Source organism: Oryctolagus cuniculus, chromosome 5 (genome assembly GCF_051225735.1).
Source record: "Oryctolagus cuniculus isolate XC-2025 breed Fujian yellow rabbit chromosome 5, ASM5122573v1, whole genome shotgun sequence".
NCBI lineage: Eukaryota > Metazoa > Chordata > Mammalia > Lagomorpha > Leporidae > Oryctolagus > Oryctolagus cuniculus.
Window position 1 is genome coordinate 57631488 of NC_142871.1, and position 21259 is coordinate 57652746.

General features: G+C 41.1%; 2 long non-coding RNA genes across 2 annotated transcripts in view; one reads left to right on the forward strand and one right to left on the reverse strand.

Moving 5' to 3' along the window:
* Nucleotides 1-21259, forward strand: part of LOC127492987 (uncharacterized) — a 44500-nt gene that overhangs the window by 496 nt on the left and 22745 nt on the right. The window lies entirely within an intron of this gene.
* Nucleotides 125-3664, reverse strand: LOC138849611 (uncharacterized). Its single transcript, XR_011388576.2, has 2 exons — nucleotides 3561-3664; nucleotides 125-373 (listed from the first exon to the last, which is right to left on the reverse strand). It is a non-coding gene; the product is annotated as an uncharacterized LOC138849611 (long non-coding RNA).

The window sequence follows — 21259 nt, forward strand, 5'->3', positions numbered from 1 at the left end:
AATGAGATCTCTCTCCTCTTACAGTACCTAGAAATAGTAGTATATTATCAAACACACAAAATTTGTTTTAACAGAACTTCCCTTCTGGAAGAATTTTTTCAAAATCCATCTCTTATTAGCTCTATTTTATTGAGAGTTTTAGTCTTTTTTAAAAATTTTATTTATTTGTTTGAGAGGTAGAGTTACGGAGAGGGGGAGTAACAGAGAGAAAGATCTTCCATCCACTGGTTCACTCCCCAAAATGGCTTCAACGGCCAGAGCTGAGCCGATTGGAAACTAGGAGCCAGGATCTTCTTCCAGGTCTCCCATGTGGGTGCAGGGGCCCCATCACTTTGGGCCATCTTCTACTGCTTTCCCAGGCCATAGCAGAGAGCTGGATGAGAAAAAGAGAATCCAGGATTAGAACCAGCGCCCATATGGGATGCCAGCTCCACAGATGGAGGCTTAGCAGACTATGCCACAGTGTCAGCCCCAGGACTTCAATTCTTAATGAGCAAACCACTGAGAATATCATCAATATGTTCAACAGTGGTAGAACCATAGGCCACAAGCCCCTATTATCAAGAAACCCCTTTATAGAGACCTTTCCTGGAGTAGCAATAATCTCCTAAAAAATGTTTATTCTATGAAGAAATTTTGTTTAAGAATTTTTAGCTATTTGAAAAATAAAGAGGGGGGGAGGGAGAGAGAGAGAGGAAGAGAGAGATCTTTCATCTGTTGGTTCACTCTCCCTATGCTTGGAGCAGCCAGGGATTGCCCAGACTGAAGCCAGGAGCTCAGATCTCAATCCAGTCTCCCACGTGGGTGGAGGGGACCCAACTACTTGAGCCATCACCTGCTCCCTTTGGAGTGCGTATTAGCAAGAAGCTGGAATCTGAGGCTTTTTTATTTTTAAAAAATATTCATTTTTTTATTTATTTGAAAGTCAGAATTATACAGAGAGAGGAGAGGCAGAGAGAGAGAGGTCTTCCATCTTATGGTTCATTCCCCATTTGGCCACAACGACCAAAGCCAGGAGCCAGGAGCTTCTTCCAGGTCTCCCACGTGGGTGCAGAGGCCCAAGGACTTGGGTCATCTTCTACTTCTTTCCCAGGCCATAGTAGAGAGCTGGATTGGAAGTGGAGCAGCCGGAGCAGGTGCCCATATGGGATGCCAGTGCTTCAGGCCAGGGCATTAACCCACTGCACCATAGCGCCAGCCCCTGTGGCTTGTTTTACATGGTCAGGTCCTGCTGGGATCTTAATGACATTTACAAAATCCCTTTTTGTTATAAACTGGAGTATAATCTTGGAAGTGATATCCCATCCTCTCTGCATATCTTATTCACAATCAAGGAGTGGGTATTGCACAGGGTGTACACAACAGGAAGCAGGAATCTTAAGGACTATCTCAGAATGCTGCCTACCACAATGTGCTGTTTGGAAGTGGAAGTGAGCCAAGTGAGTAGTGCTCCCACGTAGGGAAAGTACCTTTCAGCAAACACAGTGGTGTTGATGGTGCAGGGCAGCTCATTTTTGTGTCTATGAGTCAAGCAGTTGGCTGCAACAACAGAGGTGTTTTTGCTACAACACCTGATGGGGTTGAGCATTTTTTCTGAATTTTACTCGATATCTTCAACACTGGTTTTTTGGTCCTCAAAGACATGGGATTAGCTACTGATTATAATAAATATCTTTCCTCTCAAAATCTTTGTAGTTAATATTTTTATCTGTAATATAAAGCCTTTATGGTATAACCGGATCTCTAACTGGGAACTTTATTTTTATTTTTTTTTTTTAAGATTTATTTATATGATGGGGCCGGTGCTGTGGCACAACAGGTTAAAGCCCTGGCCTGAAGTGCCAGCATCCCATATGGGCACTGGTTCGAGACCTGGTTGCTCCACTTCCGATCCAACTCTCTGCCATGGCCTGGGAAAGCAATAGAAGATGGCCCAAGTACTTGGGCTCCTGCACCTGCATGGGAGACCTGAAAGAAGCTCCCGGCTCCTGGCTTCGGATTGGCGCAGCTCCAGCCATTGCGGCCAATTGGGGAGTGAAGCATCAGATGGGAGACCTCTCTCTCTCTTTGCCTCTCCTTTCTCTCTCTCTCTCTGCTACTCCTCTCTCTGTGTAACTCTGACTTTCAAATTAAAATAAAATAAAATAAACCGATTTATTTCTATGAGAGGCAGAGTTACAAACAGAGTGGGAGAGATAGAGGAAAGATCTTCCATCCCCTGATTCACTCCTCAAATGGCCCCAACTTCTGGAGCTGAGCTGATCAGAAGCCAGGAGCCAGGAGCTTCCTCTAGATTTCCCACATAGGTGCAGGGACCCAAGCACCTCACCCATCCTCCACTGCCTTCCCTGGACTTAAGCAGAGAGCTAGACTGGAAGAGAAACAGCTGGGACACGAACCAGCACCCATATGGGATGCTGGTGCCTCAGGCAGAGGCTTAGCATACTATACCACAGTGCCAACCCCTACAGGGGCTCTTTTTAAATCTCCTTTAAACATGTGTAATTCTGTATCACTTTTATAAATTCATGGGACTGCATGCGAGAGAAAGCATTTGCTTCTAGAAGGGTGTTTTTCAAGCTATAGGGTGTTTTTCAATAAATAGAATACATGTAATAAGTCCAAGATATAATAATAGCATTTGGGGGAACAAGCATTCAATAGTCATGGCAGCAAAGGGCCTACTACATTCTCTGAGAGATCCAACAACCAATAATAAGCAAACACCCCTCAGAAACTATGAGACTTTTCTTAATCAACCAATTTTTCCCAAATCAAGACCAAAAAGTTTAAATAAGTCACCAAAGTTTATGAGGGGGGTTAGTGGTGGAGTGAAGGCTTGAAAAGTAAGCTAATTGGACTTCCTGCCTCTCAGGAATTTAGCTTGTTCCTTGCTCCATCTTCCTGTGAAGAAAGCTTAAACGAGTACTAAACACAGCCTCAGGAGGAAGTAAAAAATGTACAAGTAGTTAGTTCTGGCAGATACATCACTGATGATCCCTGAGTCCTGGCTCATCTCTTTGGGAACCTTGGAATCCATACACATGATACACATGCACCCACACACCACTGAACAGGACGTGACTGACCAGAGGGTGGGTGCCAAGGCGGATGCATCCCTTCCTCACTGTAACTCACACAATAGTCCTTCCTGGGTTCCAAGGCCAAGGGCTCCTGGACCAAAGGAAAAAGGGGGCCTTTGAAATTGGGCTCCGGAACATTTTGGTAACTGTAGCACAGTTATCTTTCATGCAGACATTCTGAACTTACAGCTTGATAGGAAATGAATTGCCCTAAAATAAGTCCAAAATTAAAAAGGAAAAAAAACAACATATGAAGGTCACCTCAAAAGGCAGTGCAGATCATGTGCATAATAGAAACCTCATTCCTGGATCAGAATGCTTGCACGCACACGCCTCCTGCATTCCATAATGTAAATCGCATCACACACATCTGACCCAGAGAGATGAGGTCCCAGGAGGTGCATATTTTCAGCATGAAGACAAGCAACCATTAGTGTTACAAGCACAGCTTATGGTCAGCTGGCTGGCCTGACACACCTTGGCATCCGCTGCTCCCCAGGGCCACAGTGGCTGCGTCTTTCGGAGTCCAGGGGTGGAAGTGGACGTGCCGAAGCAGCTTCAGGCCTTGACCCCCATTTCACTACTCTTGGAAGGAACTAGGATTAAGTAAAGAATCCAGGCTCCACCCTACTTTTTTTTTTTTTTTTTTAAATCTCCACCCTACTTTTATTACGGGGAAATGATTTGCCCTCCAGGGCTGAGAGGTAGGATCTCAGGTTAGACTTCTTGCATTTTTTCTCAAGCTTTTCCCCCTGCAGCTTTTCTTTCTTTCTTTCTTTTTCTTTTTTTCCTCTTTGGCTGCTACATTTCTGAAAAAACTGGTACACTGGTTAACACCAAAAACCAAAACCCACCAAGTGATCCTCAGAGCAATGTTTCATAGCCACTCAGACCCTAAGAAGAAATGAGATGGTAAACAGGCGAGCCATTACATTTAGTCATAAGGAGACTCAAACCACAACACACACCCACCACAATTCCATGAGAGAAGATCCCACAAATGTGCATATTTTGTGGTGTCTCCCAGAGTTCCTACTGAGGGATGATGATGGTGGTACCTATGGGGCTTTGTAGGGTTGCATTTATTATGCTTGAGGCATTTGGAAAAGGTAACTTAGGAATTTGGGTAATGACTTAACACAGTTTCATTCTATTCTTACATGCCTCAGTTTGTTGAATAGACAGCCTTTTTGATTCAGGGGTCGAGCCCCTGTTTGAGGCTTTCAAGCAAAAGCTATTAGTAAAGTTGAAACTGATTGCAGGAATACTGTTGGGGCTACAAAAGAGACCTTGTTTGTTTATTTTTGAATAACAAAGAAAACATCCAAGTATTGGGACATACTTAAGCTTTTTTTTTTTTAATTTTCATCTTGGGATTTTTATTTTTATTAATTTATTTTTTGAATAGCAAACTGTTATGTTTATTTATTTTTTAACTTTTATTTAATAAATATAAATTTCCAAAGTACAGCTTTTGGTTTACAGTGGCTTCCCCACCTCCCCATAACTTCCCTCCCCCTGCAACCCTCCCATCTCCCGCTCCCTCTCCCATCCCATTCACATCAAGATTCATTTTCAATTATCGTTATATACAGAAGATCAATTTAATATATATTAAGTAAAGATTTCAACATTTTGCACCCACACGGAAACACAAAGTGTAAAGTGCTGTTTGAGTACTAGTTATACCATTAATTCACATAGTACAACACATTAAGGACAGAGATCCTATATGGGGAGTAAGTGCACAGTAACTCCTGTTGTTGACTTAACAATTTGACACTCTTGTTTATGGCATCAGTAATCACCCTAGGCTCTTGTCATGAGTTGCCAAGGCTATGGAAGCCTTTTGAGTTTGCCAACTCTGATCTTATTCAGACAAGGTCATAGTCAAAGTGGAAGTTCTCTCCTCCCTTCAGAGAAAGGTACCTCCTTCTTTGATGGCCCGTTCTTTGTTTTCATCTACTCAAAAGACATAGTGACAGGAAGGTGGGGGGGGGGGGGAGAGACAAAGAAAGAGAATGAGAATCTTTCATTCACTGGTGCATTTCCCAAATTCTAATAGCCAGGGCTGGGCCAGGCCCTAGCCAGGAGCCTGCAACTGCATTGCAGTCTGCCATGTGCGTGGCAGGGGCCCAGGCACTTGAGCCATTTTCTGCTGCCCTCCAGGTTCATTAGTAGGAAGCTGGATTAGAAGCAGAGTGGCTGGGGTTTGGCACTTGAATAAAGGAAGTAAGCATCCCAAGAGGCATCTCAAGTGATGGCTTAATCTGCTCTACCACAATGCCCAGCCCCAGATTCCAGTTTTTCGCTATTACTCTATGACATAGTTATGGAAGGCCTGAGTAATTGACAAGATGGTTTCCAAAGCCAAAATATCCATTTATTATTAATCAAGAGATCAAGTCAGATTTTAAATAATGTTTCCTATTATTAATCCTCAAAACTGAGCTCAAAATGTATCTATTCTCTAACTAATGAACAGCTATAAATATTTTAAGCAGAGATTTTTAATTTTTTAGTTAGTTACAGAGACACACAGAGAGCTAGCAAGAACTCCCATCCATTGATTCACTCCCAGATGCCCAGAAAGGAGAGGGCCCGGCAGCTTCAAGGCAAGGAGACAAGAATAAAATCCAGGTCGCCAGGACACAACTATGAGAGCCGTTACCTGCTGCCTTCCATGATCTACAGGGGCAGGAGGTTGAAATGAGGAGTTGGAGCCTAAAATTGAACTGAAGGTCTTCAGTATGGGACATGGGTTTCTCAACCAGCCTTTTAACCACTTGACAAAATGCCTGCCCCTAAGCAGATGTTTTAAATATGGTCAACCTCTTTGCTTTGCTAGATATTTAACAATGGGCACTGACATACTTTATAGATCTATAGATAAGTTTTTTTAAAAGATAGTATTCATTTATTTATTTGAGAGGGATATATATATATATATATAGAGAGAGAGAGAGAGAGAGAGAGAGGGAGAGAGAGAGAAACTCTTATCTACTGGTTTACTTCCCAAATGTTCACAATGGCTAGGGCTTCTGGGCTGAGCTGAAGCTTAGAGCTGGAAACTCCATTCAGGTCTCCCATGGGGGTGACAGGAACTCAGTTGAGCCATTGCTTGCTGCCTCCCAGGTCAGCATTAGCAGAGAGTTAAAGTCACGAGCTACAGTCAGGTATTGAATCTGTGTACTCCAATGTAAGACATGGGCATCTTAACCAGTGCCTTAACCACTAGCCCAAAGGCTTGTCTCAAAACATATGTACCTGAGGATGGATCAAGAAATGTACCTTAGGAATTCCCACAAAATTCTGGAGTGCCAGTTGCTTGTTTTCTGCATGCTTCTTTATTTCTGTACCAAAAAGTTCTCCAATAAGTGTCTGGTGCTTACTCTCCTTTTCCCACAAGACATGAGGCTCCATTGTACTTAGAACTCATTAGGTAGAATATTCTTTATTGTAAGGAAATGTGAGTTCAGGTCTTACAATAATTATTTATGCTAAATTAAACCAAAAATGGACCTTTTGCAGGAGCAATGTTCCAGGCTTGGGTAGTGTAGGATGAGTACATTTCCATTCCTTTTCTTTCTTTTATCTGATGGCCTGAATTCATTTCAATCTACCAAAACCAGTAAGAGAGCACTCCTTTTTAAGCTCGATTTATAATGATCTGAGAAACAGAAGGGAGATGTGTTGGGAGTTCCCGGTAGAAAGTCCTGGTATTTCCCAGCCACTGCCTCATACCACAGTTTTTAGTTCTCTTACTCCAGGAAGGAAACCTGGGGTGTTGAAGGTATGGATAAAGTTGCCCAAGTATTTGTCTTCTTTTATCAAGTTGTAACTTCAAATGGCTGTCCTCCTGGTCCAAAGCAGGAATGACTGCTAAGGACTTTAAATGAGTACTCAAACAATTTTATCTGGCCTGGCAATGTGCATATTTTTGATAAGTGAATGGGGAGAGCTGATATCCCCATTTCAAAGGTGCCCATAACAAGCCAAGAGAATAAGCTCCTACTGACTTGCAGGGAAAACACTCATAAAGCTCACTGGTGGCCCTCAGAGGGTGCCTTGATCCTGTACTTTGAACTCTTCGCTGCTGTTCCAACAGGTGAGGCCCCACATGCAAATATTTGGTTTGGCCATTTTTACTATAAACACTGCAACCCTTAGGATGATAAGATCTATAGAATTTAAGGCTATATGCACAGACATCATCAAAATAATTATAAAGTCTACTTTCTTGTTGTTTTTCAAGGAATACAAGCTTGGCTGGCATTTTGGGAGAGTCTTTGCTTAAGGTAGGTATATAGAGAAGGTTAGGGAATGAAAAATGCCAACAAAACATATGGATCCCAGGGCACTGCAGTCACATTCAAAAACAAGGTCAAAGGATGAAGCAATCATCAACTGAATCCAAATTCCCTATCAGCACAGGAAAGGCAATTATCAAGTCAATGCTCATGTCCACTGCACACAGGCTGTTCCTCTTCCAGTTTTTCTGTGCTTATGCATTATGATTCTTGACCACCTTCCTTGTTGCATTTTATTGAGTTTTATCTTGTGTTGATATTTTTAAATATTTTTTATTTTTTAATATTTTAAATTAATTTTTAACATACTCAGTATAATTCATTGAGACAATTCTAAGAATATGATATTCTCTTCCTCTCTCACTCTCCCCATCTCTCCCACCTTCCACACTCTCTTTTTCTTTTTTTTTTTTTAGTTTTTGAGATAATGTATTTTAAACTTACATTACAGTAAAAAGGCTTAACACTTCACCAAATAAGAAGTTTAACAAGGAAAAAGGAAAAAGTCTCTAGTTTATGAGAATATAGGGAACATTATAAACAATAATTGAATGGAAAAATGACCATTTCAGCCATATTCAGTAAATTTTAAAGCAATCACACATCATTAAAACTATAGTAGTATAACTTCCTTAACCATTGGTTTGACAAAGGTATAAAGTGTAAATTTTGCCTCTCTCTCTGTAGATTTGAAACCTTTTCAGGGGAAGGGGTGTGGTGTGTGAAGACCCATTGCTAGAAGCAGAAAGGGCATGGACTGTGGAATCATCCTGGCTCTTTCAGTTACTACTTGAGGAAATGTTGGAAAGCTAATTAACTCTTGTGAGCCTCTGTTTCTCATCTCACAAAATCATACCCACTTCAGTTTTACCCCAGCCTTTAAATGATATAGACTACATAAAGCCTACAGCTCAGATCTGGTTCCTCAGCACATTGCTTCCTTTCTTGCATTTCTTTGATTCTCCTTCACCCTAGTACTGTGTGCATGCACTTAGTATGTTGGTTAGTGAAATATAAATATATATGCTTTTTGACAGTGAATTGGAAGATTTAGAAATTATTGAGGGACTGGCATTGTGGTGCAATGGGTTAAGCCACTGTGTGCAGTGCTGGCATCACACATGGGCGCTGGTTCTAGTCCCAGATGCTCCACTTGTGATCTAGCTCTCTGCTAATGTGCCTGGGAAAACAGCAGAAGATGGCACAACTGTTTGGGCCCCTTTACCCATGTGGGAGGTCTGGAAGAAGCTCCTGGCTTCTGGCTTCTGCCTGGCCCAGCTCTGGCAATTGTCATTTGGGGAAGTGAACCAGCAGATGAAAGATCTCTCCCTCTTTCTGTCCTTCTCTCTTTAGAACTCTGCCTTTCAAATAAATAATAAAATAAATCTTTAAAAAAGAGAAATTATCTAATATCAGTTTGTATTCGTTTGGAGAGACTCAGTTCTTTAAAAGTTCCACCTGCTTTCCTGTGGATCAGGAAGCTCTGATTTCTTGCTAGGGGCTCCTCAGGACAGCTCTCCTAGCTTTCCGCTTTGTCTGTGTAGGCAAAAGCTCAATAGTTTATACCCATGAGGATGTTTAAATCTGGAAATAGTTTTGTCATAAGCATTGGTAAGGTAAGAGGTGGAGCAAGAAGATAAAAGAGGAAAAACTTGGCAAAATATCAATGAAAATGAAAAGCAAAGCCCTAAAAAAATCTGAATGAAATACACTTAAAAGAAGCAAATTTCATTTAAGCAGTATGATGCTTGTAGTACAGAAAAGGTGAGGTCAAGGACTTGGGCAGAACTTGTCAAGTCTAGTGCATGCTTGGGTGTTGAAGAATGTCTGCAAGTGTAGATTCTCACTGGGTAGAAAACTGAGGGATAAGACGGAGAGTTCTAATAGATTCAGCTAATCAATACTTCAGACTAAAACTGTGGACACCCATGGCTGAGTTAGAAGTATAAAGGACTTATTGAAATATAGAAGTTAATAACAAGCACAGGGAAATATGCTATTTGAATTATTGACACAGCTTCAGATAGGTCTTATTTAAGAAGTTTTTATAAAGATTACATATAATATTTCTGTGTACATAGATACTGAAATGTCTTTATCAGTTCTATGTGATCCTCAGTTCTTATTGCTTTCAAGGATATTTTACCCAGTAAAATATTCTATATCTGCTTTTAAAGGAAATTTTCAATAATTAATTTTGTTAAGAAAAATTAAGAAAGACCCTGGAAATATATTCAAACTGCTCGTTAAAGACGCTCAAGGACTGAATGAATACATATCCCACAAGACTCCATTTCCTCCTCCCATTACTTCTCATTCTTACTATTCTTATTAATTTCAAGCTGTGGAAATACACTGATATGAATGCAAGGAATAGTAAGATCCTTTATACATGTATTTTATATATATAAATATATATAAATATATACATAGCATAGATGTAATATGTATTATGTATAACGGTCATGAGCACATCGAACTGAATAATAGCTCAGTATCTATTGTTATGGCCCTGCTGCCCACAGAAATAGTTGCAGAACTGCATTTCCAGGGAAGCTGGAGTGATCTTGCTAAGGCATCAAGTGCTGCTTGTTCAAATAGGAGATTGGGCAGGCCACCCAGTAATGCCTGCTTGGGATATTGCTTGTCAAACACCCAGTGTGACTTCTTTCTGTAAGTATTCAATAGTTTGACATTTCCTTTTCTGTAATTGTATTTTCCCAAGCAATTTTTACACTTGTCCATTACAGTATTTACCATATTATTGTAATTGTTTATACAATATCAGCTCCCTGCAGTATGATACCTAGTATGTATTAAGTAACTGAATGAAAAAAATTATCAGAAGAAAATATATTTTTTTGAGTAGCCAAAATTAATTGTCCTTGGACCTAAAATATCTCTCATTCAACCTAGACCATAAATAGGGACTGGACACCTGTTGTTTACTCGATGGAACAAATGTATTAAGTTGCCCCAGTGCTGTTTTTCTTTTTTTTTATTTTTAAATTTATTTAACAGGTAGAGTTATAGACAGTGAGAGAGAGAGAGAGACAGAGAGACCAGTGCTGTGCCGGTCCGAAGCCAGGAGCAGGTGCTGGGGCCCAAGCAGTTGGGCCATCCTCCACTGCCCTCCTGGGCCACAGCAGAGAGCTGAACTGGAAAAAAGCAACCGGGACTAGAACCCGGCACCCATATGGGATGCCGGCACCGCAGGTGGAGGATTAACCAAGTGAGCCACGGCACCGGCCCCCACCAGTGCTGTTTTTCATCATTTGTCATTTTTAAGACTCTTATGATCTTTAAATTCTTAAGAATAAATTATGTTTGGGGCCAGCCGTGTGGCATAGCAGGTTAAGTCACCGCATGTGACACTGGCATCTCATATGGATGCCCACTGGAGACCTGGATGCTCCACTTCCAACCCTGGTTCCTGCTACTGGCCTGGGAAAGCAACAGAAGATGGCACAAGAGCTTGGTCCCTGCACTGATGTGGAAGACCTGGCAGAAGCTCCTGGCTCCTGGCTTCAGCCTGGCACAGCCCTGACCACTGCAGCCATTTGGGAGTGAACCAGAGGATGGAAGAGCTGTCTCTGTTTATCTCTTCTCTCTCTGTAGTTCTGCTTTTCAAATCAATAAAAGATAAATCTTAAAAAAATAAAAAAAAGTTCCATTTGAAAAGAAGTAATTGTCTATGTGGTCCTAAATTTCTTTATTCCTTTTTTTTTAAAGATTTATTTTTTATTCTACTTGAAAGGCAGAGCTACAAAGGGAGGAGAAGACATAAACAGAGAGAAAGAGAGAGAGAGGGAGAGAGAGAGAGGAATCTTCCTTCCTCTGGTTCACTTCCCAAATGGCTGCAATAACCAGAGCTGGGCCAAATCGAGGTCAGGAGCCGGGAGGAGCTTCTGACTGGTCTCCTACATGGGTGCAGGGGCCCAAGCACTTGGGCCATCTTCAGCTGCTTTCCCAGGTGCTTTAGCAGGGAGCTGGATTGGAAGTGGAACAGCCAGGTCTCAAACTGGCATTAGTGTGGGATGTTGGCACTGCATGCAGAGGCTTAACCTGCTATGCCACAAAGCCCTCCCTGGTCCTAAATTCTTAAGATAAGAAATCTGAAGTCTGTATACTAAATTTATGTGAGAGGTGGCGTTCTTGATACCTCTGTGTCTACTTGTATTGGAAAGTTGTTTACATTCTTTTTAAGTTTAGCTACTGATTGAGTGTAAGGCAAAGGAAATGCCACATTAAAAGTGTTTTCATTGGGAAATCACTGGGTCCTGCCTAGACCATACTGTTGAACAAAATACAAAAATACTTTCTATTTTTTAATCTGGCTCACTTATTAGTGTTTAAAGAAGAACTCTGCATATGTAGTCAATTTTTTTTTTGTCATTTAATAATGTAGCTTGTCTCAGGTATTTGGCACAACAATTTAAGTTGATGTTTGGGATGTACACATCCCATATCAGAGTGCCTGGTTTGAATACCTGCCACTCTGCTTCTGATTCAGTGTCCTGCTAATATACATTAATAGGAGGCAGCAGATGATGGCTCAAGTACTTGGGTACCAGCCCACTTATGTGGGAGACCCAGATTGAATTCCATGGCTCTGTCTTCAGCCTTGCCATCCCTGTTGCTGTGGGCATTTGGAGAGTGAACCCATAAATAAAGAATTTTCCTCCTTCTGTATCTTTCTGTCTTTCAAATAAAATTCAAATAATAAAAAAAGTACACAAAGTCACAGTTTTTTAGTATGTAATCTCATTCAGGTCTTCTAGGTTGCCTTCTTTCTTAAAAATTAGTGAGCTTTTGACTCTTTTGGGAAGGTAAAAGGAAATTTCAAATGGCATAAGACATTTTTGGTGTGTTCTAGAAGTTAGGACTAAGGTGTGCCCTTTTAGAAGAGAATATGTCAGAACTGACATTTGATTAATGGTTCAAGGATGTGTGAGGGGAAGGCTTATTAAAATCTCATCTCTATCATGCAGCTGAAATTGATTAGTTTAAGTCTAAAAAGAGTTTGCATTGAAAGAAAGCAAGGAGAAGGGGTACATCAAGAGATTCATGTTGATGGACAGCCATGGGCTGTCCTTACATAGGAATTAAGAGCATTTAAAGTTAGTGTCGCTCCCCCTCTTCGTGGAGGAACGACACAGGACCCTGCGCTGTTCTTTCTGTCTGCTCGGCCCTCCCCGGGTTTGCTGCTGGTTCTTCCCGGGTTGGCTACTATCCCTTCCACCTCCGTGGAAGGGCAGTTCCCCCTGGCCACATTCCCCACTTCCGCAGGGGAGCGGCACACCGCCGGCCGGCTCTCTGGGGCTGCACAGGTGTTCCTTCAGATAGATGTTCCCCTTAGATGTTCCTGGTGCATGCCGTCTCTCTCCTCCTTTATAGTCCTCTTCCACCAACCCCAACTCTGCTACCCACATGCCGAGTACGCTGCTCTCCTCCAATCAGGAGCAGGTCCTACAGTTTCTTGGTTGAACTGGAGGCAGCTGTGTAAAAGCTGTTTTCTTCTCTCCCAGCGCCATATTGTGGTAGAGCAGATGCATAGAATAAGTCTTAATTCCAGTAACTCAGTCCAGTCCGGGCTGCTCCCCACAAGTTAGCACTTCACCTGGGTAGGACTGAAGCAAGCCCCACCCTAAGCCTGATTCTATAGGAAAATGATTTTGATTATTATGAGCATGAGTGTCAACATTTGTCTTCTATGCTTATCAATGGCTCTTCCTAAACACAGACTACAAATAACAAGTGAATATTTAATAGTATACTTAACAACCTATTTCAGTATTTAAACATTCAAAAATCAGTAGCTGGACAGTAAGAATCAGTAGTTGCCTGTTTGTCTAAGTAAGCAACAAGCTAAAATAGAAAAGAGAAAGAATAATTGTAAGCTACTTTCACATTAAATTGGAAACTAAAAAAAAGTATATGCCCAAAGTTCATGTTTGTTTTTTCTTCCTGTGTGTCTAACTTTTATCTTAAATCTAACAAATGACTAAATAAGTTTGTCCAGAGGCCGTTACCAGGTAGGGGGTGAGAAGGAAGTGCCGAAAACTGGCACAGAATCAGCAAAAGGGAAAGCAAAGAGCAAAGTCACGTGGGACAAGCTGGATGACACACATTTAAAACAGTGGAACTGCATTGAAGTTGTGTGCATATTGAACAAATCATTGAGAACACTTGTTTGTTTAAATATGGAAATTAATGTACTATTAGTTAAGATTCAAGTGATCCAACATACTCTCTGAACCCTAGCAGAATTCTTTTTTTTTTTTTTTTTTTTTGACAAGCAGAGTGAACAGTGAGAGAGAGACAGAAAGGTCTTCCTTTTGCCGTTGGTTCACCCTCCAATGGCCACTGCGGCTGGCGCATTGCGCTGATCCGAAGGCAGGAGCCAGGTGCAGGGCCCAAGCACTTGGGCCATCCTCCACTGCACTCCCTGGCCACAGCAGAGAGCTGGCCTGGAAGAGGGACAACCGGGACAGAATCCGGTGCCCCGACTGGGACTAGAACCTGGTGTGCTGGCGCCGCAAGGCGGAGGATTAGCCTATTGAGCCACGGCGCCGGCCCTAGCAGAATTCTTAATTTAATTTCAGTTTTAGATCTAGTTTCATAGATTTCATAGATAGTTGAGCACCTGTTGTTTTTTTCCAGATATGGCCAGAAGCTGGTGGCCTTATGGGAGCTCTAATGAACTCTGGAGTAGCTAGAGAGATACTAAGGAAGCAGATACTTTCATTATAATAAAGCAGAAGTACCCAAAATACAAAGTTATAATGGAGATAGATGATGCCAATATTTCAGAAAAATTCTTGTTTGAATCCAACTTAAAAGATGTAAACAGCCAGATGCAGGATGAAGTAAGATTCTGAAAACAGATAAATATAGTTCTGAATCCTGACGCTGCCCTTCTGTGAATAATCAAATTGCTTTATTTGTAAAGGAGCTATTATGTCTAAAAAAGGCACTAAAAATACATACATCCTCTGGTTTTTCTGTATTTGAATCACTGCTACATGTTAGTTATCATTATGTTGTTATTACTGGATTAGTAGTATTATACCACGTCTACATGAAACTGTGAAAGGTAATTAGATCCAAGCAGAAGATCACAGAATAACTTTATATATTACGGTTTTATGAAACATATGCTTTGTCTTCCAGGATATCCAGATGTTTGACCTTTACAACAAAAATTGTTGTTGTGTTTTTCTTGTTTCATTCAGATACTTGACATCGTATAGATTCTAATATTTTAGCTGTCAGGGTATGATTAGAATCTTACAAATTACAGCCTATGGTGTTCAAAGTTATTTATATCCCCATTTGATCTGACATCATACATTTAATATTCAGTTCAGAGTTTTTACATTTTTGTATTATATGAAATTTGATGCCAGAGTCTTTATAACAGATGTGTTCAATAAGAACAGCTTTACAAGAACTTTTATCCATAAAGTAGTCATTCTTTCCATCAATGTTCTTCCTGAATTTTGTTCATCTCTGTCTCCTCAAGCATTTACTATCAACTTGTCTGTAGTAAGGGATCTTTCCTGTCCTTGGGTCATGGCTCCATCTTGCTGGTTCCACAAGGAACTTGGTTTTACAGATTCTGGCCCTGTTCTCAGGTTCACTTGCCACCTCCTGCTGTGATTTGAGTTTTTGTCTCCTGGAATTCATGTGCTGGCAACTTAATCTCCAAAGTCATATGTTACTGGTACTTGGAAGAGAGAATATTGGGATGCAATGGGTCTTGAGGCCTCTGTCTTGATGAATAGGTTAATCCATTAGTGGACTAGTAGTTTAAAGGGTTATCAAAGAGAGTGGCTTTGTTATAAAAGTGAGCTCTCTGCTACAGTTGCTGTGGGCTTCCCAACCTCCATAACTATGAACTTAAGAAACCTCTAGTTTGTAGAACCTACTCAGCCTCCGGTACTCAAATTCATATGGCAGTGAAAATACCTCCTCTCTCAGACTTCGAACTTGCCCTGGCCTCTCTTCAAGCACCTCTGGGTATGCTTGGATCCAGCTGATCCAGTTCCAGGATCCTCCTCCAACATTCCCATCAGCGTTTCTCATACTTTTCTCTCTTCTAATCAAGTGTTCTTCTTGTCCCAATCTTTGTTTCCAAGCCCTTCTGCTTTAGTGCTCTGTGCTGTGAGAAATGCACCCATATTGCCACAGATTTGTTAGTCTTCTTGGGTTCTCTCTGAGTTTGTAAAGACTCCTTTTGTCTGAGAAAACCTTCTAAGTCTCCCTTGTCCCTTTGGTATGATTCATCAATGGAATCTCCCTGGTTTTCCTTGCTTAAGAATTAGAGTCCAGTGTAAGCCCACTGGGAATTTTCATAATTTCTTATCAACTCCGAGGTTTAACAAAACTCTGGGCTCACTTCCTCATTTCAGTGCTTGTGGAGCTAGCAGAACAAAGAACCAAAATTTCCGGTGCCTGTCATTAGAATGACTTCTAAACAGAAGCACGGGTGATGCTATTTGCCTGTCAGAGAGCATTTTCAGCGCTTCCTCACACCCCCAGCATTCCCCATTTCAGATCATCAGATCTTCCAAACAGGTTTTCTCCTGTTGTCCTTCCTGCTCTACTGCATCCCCATCACCAATACTTGAGATCTTCCCAGCGCTTTTATGAGTCCTTGCGGGCTCTTCCTGAAGGTCACCCTGAGATGTTAATAGTGGTTTAGTGAGTTTCCTTGCCAAGGAGTCTTTTAAAAAGCAAACACATGCACTTTTAAATAGGAAGCAAATTGAGGGAGAGGTGTTTTCCCTCCAAGGTGGGGAATTTTGTGCACGAGGGTATTTAGGTGGAGAATGAATGTGAGAGCTTTAATGTTTTCCCTCATGCATCCAACGCCCCAGACCCATTCTTTTTTTTTTTTTTACAGATTGTGCTAGGAGCTCAAGAAATTACTCTTTCCATGAGGAGAGCTAGTATCTCTGTCTAGCCCATCTCTTCTGTAGACAGAGACCTACAAAATGCTCCGGGTTGCATAACTACCCTGGAGGGAGAAATGTTCTCCCCTCTTCACTTAACCTTGTTCTTTTCCGGAAAAACAGCTCTTGCAAGATGAGATACTTGAGGGAGGATGGCCCCACTGAGATGATGATGTCTAGTTGTTCCCTCAAAACCCAATGGGTAGTGATTCAAAAGCATTTGGGGAAAAAGATGTAGCTTGTTACCAGCCAGCCAAAGATTGACTTAGAATCCTGTTGTGATTTATTGTGAATTCAGCTGCCTGAAGATTAACTTTGAAATGAGTAGGTTGTTTAAGATTTTAGCAAAATTAGAGTTCAAAACTTTCCTGAGCTCATTTAATAGAGGAATTCTAGCATGATGGGAAAACGGTAAAGTCAGTGGTCCCAAATTAGAGTGCACATACCTCATGCCTGGAGACACAGAATGCAGAATGTTAGAAATAAATAAATATATCTTTAAATATCATATTTTTAAATAATATGCTTTTATGAATGTTTTGTATTATTCATAATATGTAAGTAGCACAGTTACATAATTCATACATAACAGCATAGATATATAGTTTTTTCTTTTACATTAGTACGCAATTGGGATCAAACAAAGAGGGAGCCTACTGAGTAGGTGACGCCATGGCTGTAATCTCCATTCCCCTGCAGTCAATGCATTATAATGATGTCCAGTCCCAACATTCCCTTCTAGAACTGGGGAATCTTAAACACTACTTTTTCCTACACCATCATAACCTCTGGTATTACTTTCACTACCTTTAAGATGTTAAAGAAAATAGAGAACAATACTGGGAGTAGTTAGAACAATTTTCTTATCTCCTACTACAAGTTCCTAGGATTTTGTGTAAGAGTTCTGTCATATATCTTTAAAATATTCTTTCTATTCCTTTGATTTAAAAAAAATCTCCTTTTTAAAACCAAACATTTTCTAAAGACATCAAAGGCCATGTAGAAAACTATAGAAATATTTGCCATAGATGTGCTGTAGCAACAGAAGAGAAGCAAGCATACAATATTTGCTGAGACCACAAGGTAAAATTTGTTGGTGGTATCTCTTTTCATATTCTCTATACTGGAAAATGAAGGCTTTGATAAGAAATTTAACCTGTTGACGTTTGCTGATATTTCCATGCATGCAAGGAGAATTTCTATTATGCAGGCATTAGTTAACAAGCTGGTTGCCTGTTAGGACAAGGCCAAGGGCAACCTTATTTGCATTTGCTGATCAATGACTCTTTAGGCTGTAAAGACTCAGAGCCAAGGAGTGAATCAGACAGGCAGGAGCCAGTGTCATTCTGCTTTGGACCTGGCCTTGCAGCATAGCAGTGTTGTGACTCAACAGCCCTGCTGCTTACTTGGCTTTCGGTTTCCCCGTCTTATAACGCCTCAAGTAGGACTATTGGCAAATCAGAGTTCACACCCCAACTTCTCAGACTTCCCCCTAATTCTCACTCAGAGGCCAAGCACTACAGTGTAATGATTCATGGACCCTACTTCCTGCAAGTAATTATTTTCCCACGATGAGTGATGATTTATGCTGGGAGAGGGGCAGAGAATGTTGATTTGCTTTTTTTTTTTCTCTCTGTGGCCTTTCTGCTGACAGAGAGTTGGCTAGAAATACTTTGTCCCCATTTGGAAGGCCATCTTAAAGATGTTTAAAAGCATTTTAATTTTCAAAGTGTGGGCCCTTTAAATGTGAGTAATTCATAGGCAACTAGATTGGGATAATCCCAACTCACACTTTGTTAGAAAAGGAAGGCAACTTTGGAATTCATTTCCTTATTTATTTATTTATTTTGACAGGCAGAGTTAGACAGTGAGAGAGAGAAACAGAGAGAAAGGTCAAAAAAAAAAAAAAAAAAAGAGAGAGAAAGGTCTTCCTTCCATTGGTTCACCCCCAAATGGTCGCTATGGCTGGCACGCTGCACCGATCCAAAGCCAGGAGCCAGGTGCTTCCTCCTGGTCTCCCATGCGGGTGCAGGGCCCAAGCACTTATGCTATCCTCCACTGCCTTCCCGGGCCACAGCAGAGAGCTGGACTGGAAGAGGAGCAACCGGGACAGAACCGGCTCCCTAAATGGGATTAGAACCCGGAGTACCGACGCCGCAGGCGAAGGATTAGCCTAGAGAGCCGCGGCGCCGGCCAATTTCCTTATTTTGACATGTGAGGACCAGGGATGCCTCATAGAGCTCAGGAGCTGGAGGTCCCCCACCACAGCCTCGTTTCATAGATGAGGATACTGGGAGCCCGAGAAGATACAACAGCTACTATCTTATCTATCATCGAGCTTACCTGTACTGTGTCATAAAGGGAAAATCTAGGCATAAAACGTTTGAGATGGCATGGTGAGTCCTGTCGGTTGCTGAGCCAGGGTCATCAGAGAAGCATGGCAGTTGGCATCAGATAGACTTTAGCTTGTATCTTGGCTCGGAAACTGGGTGAAGCTGGCTAATTAATTTCTCTGAGTGTATTTTTGTCATCTTGATAGGCAAAAATGGAGATAGTAACATCCACTTCTTATTAGGTGCTGTAAGAACAAGAGCCAAGGCAAAGCTCCTGGCACATAGTAGGCTGTCAGTAAACGGAAGCTTCAATTTTTGCTTACAACTAAATGACACTTGCCCTTGCTTTCTTGGGGTTTCGTTTCATAAGCAGCTCCAGCTACCCTTTGGGCCGTCTTAGAGCTCTGCTTTGTCAGACTTAGCATGGTTCAGTTAATTTTCTCAAACCATTGCTGACTTTTTTGCCTTCATGATTTGCATCTGAGTTGTCTCATTTCCCTGAAAGCCCGTCACAAGCAAGGAGATTGTTGCAGAACATGATCTGAAACCTCCCTGGCAAGGGAAGTCCCCTGCAGAAGACGTATTTTTTTCCCCTCTGGAGTTTTCCACTTCTCCTTCAGATTGTGCAGGCAACCCCTTGGCCTGTGGATGAACTGGGCAGAAATGAAGGACTTCGCTTTGGATACGAAGGTGCCATGGGGAGGCTGAGGGTCTGGTCACATGTGCTCCTGGGGTCTTTCCCTTCACCCCTGCCTCTGTGCCCCGTTAGTTTTCTCCCGGAAGTCCTTTGTTGCTTTTCCCTTCTCTGTGGTCTCTCCTCACCACCTTCCGCCCCAACCAATGGAAATTTAGAGGCTCTTGTGGTTAAAATGGGAGTACTGGGGCTTTGCACGCTCTGTGTCTACACTTCCTTTATAGTTCACAGGGATTTCCTAAGCAGCCCCCTCTCGGCTCAGTGGCCCAGGCCTGGGTCCTCCCCGCTGGGATGGGGAATTGCCAGTACATGGTTCTTCTTTTACTTCTTCTTTTTAAAAATGCACTTGCAAAAATAAACATCTTATCTCAGGTGTTGCAATGAAAAAAGTGCTCTAGTTATTTTTGTAACATTTTTTCTATAATTCAAATACTATACGTCTCAGGATGAAATAGAGTTCATGTAATTAAATGGGCTCACTCCTTTAACCCAAATAACATATGTGTGTGTCTTTAATGCCTTACTTTCTAGATATTTTGTCACCAGGGAATTTCCCACTGGAGGATACATTGCAACACATGAGGACAACCTGCAAAACTTTAAAAAGATACAGATTTGTACTAAATGTTTTGAAACTTCAATACTTTAAATACTATTTCTATAAAAGGATTTTTTTAAAAACAGAAAATATAGCTCCAAACCCATGCTTTTATTATAGCAACTGATTTTACTTTCATATATTAACTTTCATTTTTTATTCACATACTATTCATATGCTGTGGTTTCATTGGGGTAGGGTTTTAAATTTGTGTTTTAAAAATGAAAGTAGACATTGCCTCATTTTTTGTTCTTTTTGCTGTGTGTCCACCCACTTTTCTTATTTCATATGACTGTCCTGTCTGAACTATAATGGACCAAGTAACAGTGAAACCAACAACTTCTTAGGTTGTAGACTACTATAAAGTTGCTAAATCAAGCTCCATTATTGACAGTGCCTCTTTCATTTAAGAATGACTGAGAAACAATTCAGCATGCCTTATTTCATTCATTCCTCAAATAAGTATTATGCTTACAAAGTATTGGGTGTTACTAATTTGAATGGAGATACAGGATATATCATCACTTGGAGTTGAAGATGGAAGAAAAAAATAGGAAGGAAATTTTATGTGGTTTTGTGATGCTGCAAATCAATTAGCAGAAAAAAAATCAGATTTCTGCTATTATGTTCCACATGGGAAGAAATGGATGTGGAGATAATAAAATGAAGGGATACGGTAAGTCACAGCCTAGTATTGGTGCTGAGTTTGGATTTGGGAAAGGGTAGATAAAATAATGGACCCCAAGAGTAATATAGCAGAGCTGAATCAATATTTGTGGGTTGGATAGTTTAGTATCTGTGGGAGATAATTTATTTGTTCTTTTGGTTTGTTGTTGAGATTGGGGAGGAGGGATTTAAATGAAATTAGCCAAATTGATTCTCAATGAAAAGGAGAAAAAGACAATTCTAATAGGTTTAAACAAAAACTGAAATGTATTGCTATCTAACTAAAAAGTCCCAGGCTATGTATGGATTCCATTTTGGCTAGGGTTAAGTCTTCCAATAAAAGTTACCGTGATTATGTCTTTCTCCAAATTTTTACTTAGATTCCTTCTTTGTAGGCAACTATTTTAGGCAAACTTCCTGACAGGGTAGCAAAGTAGACTATGTGTAGCTTGTGGTATAGATTCTATAAGTTTTGAAACCCCATGGAAAGTGTGCCTCTTTTCGCTTTGACTGGGTCAGCTGGCTTCTTCCCCATCTGGAGCCAGGTGATAGATTCAGCCCTCATTCAAACTCTGTGAGTTGACAATGGCAAAATAGTACTTCTCTAAAGGGAAGGAA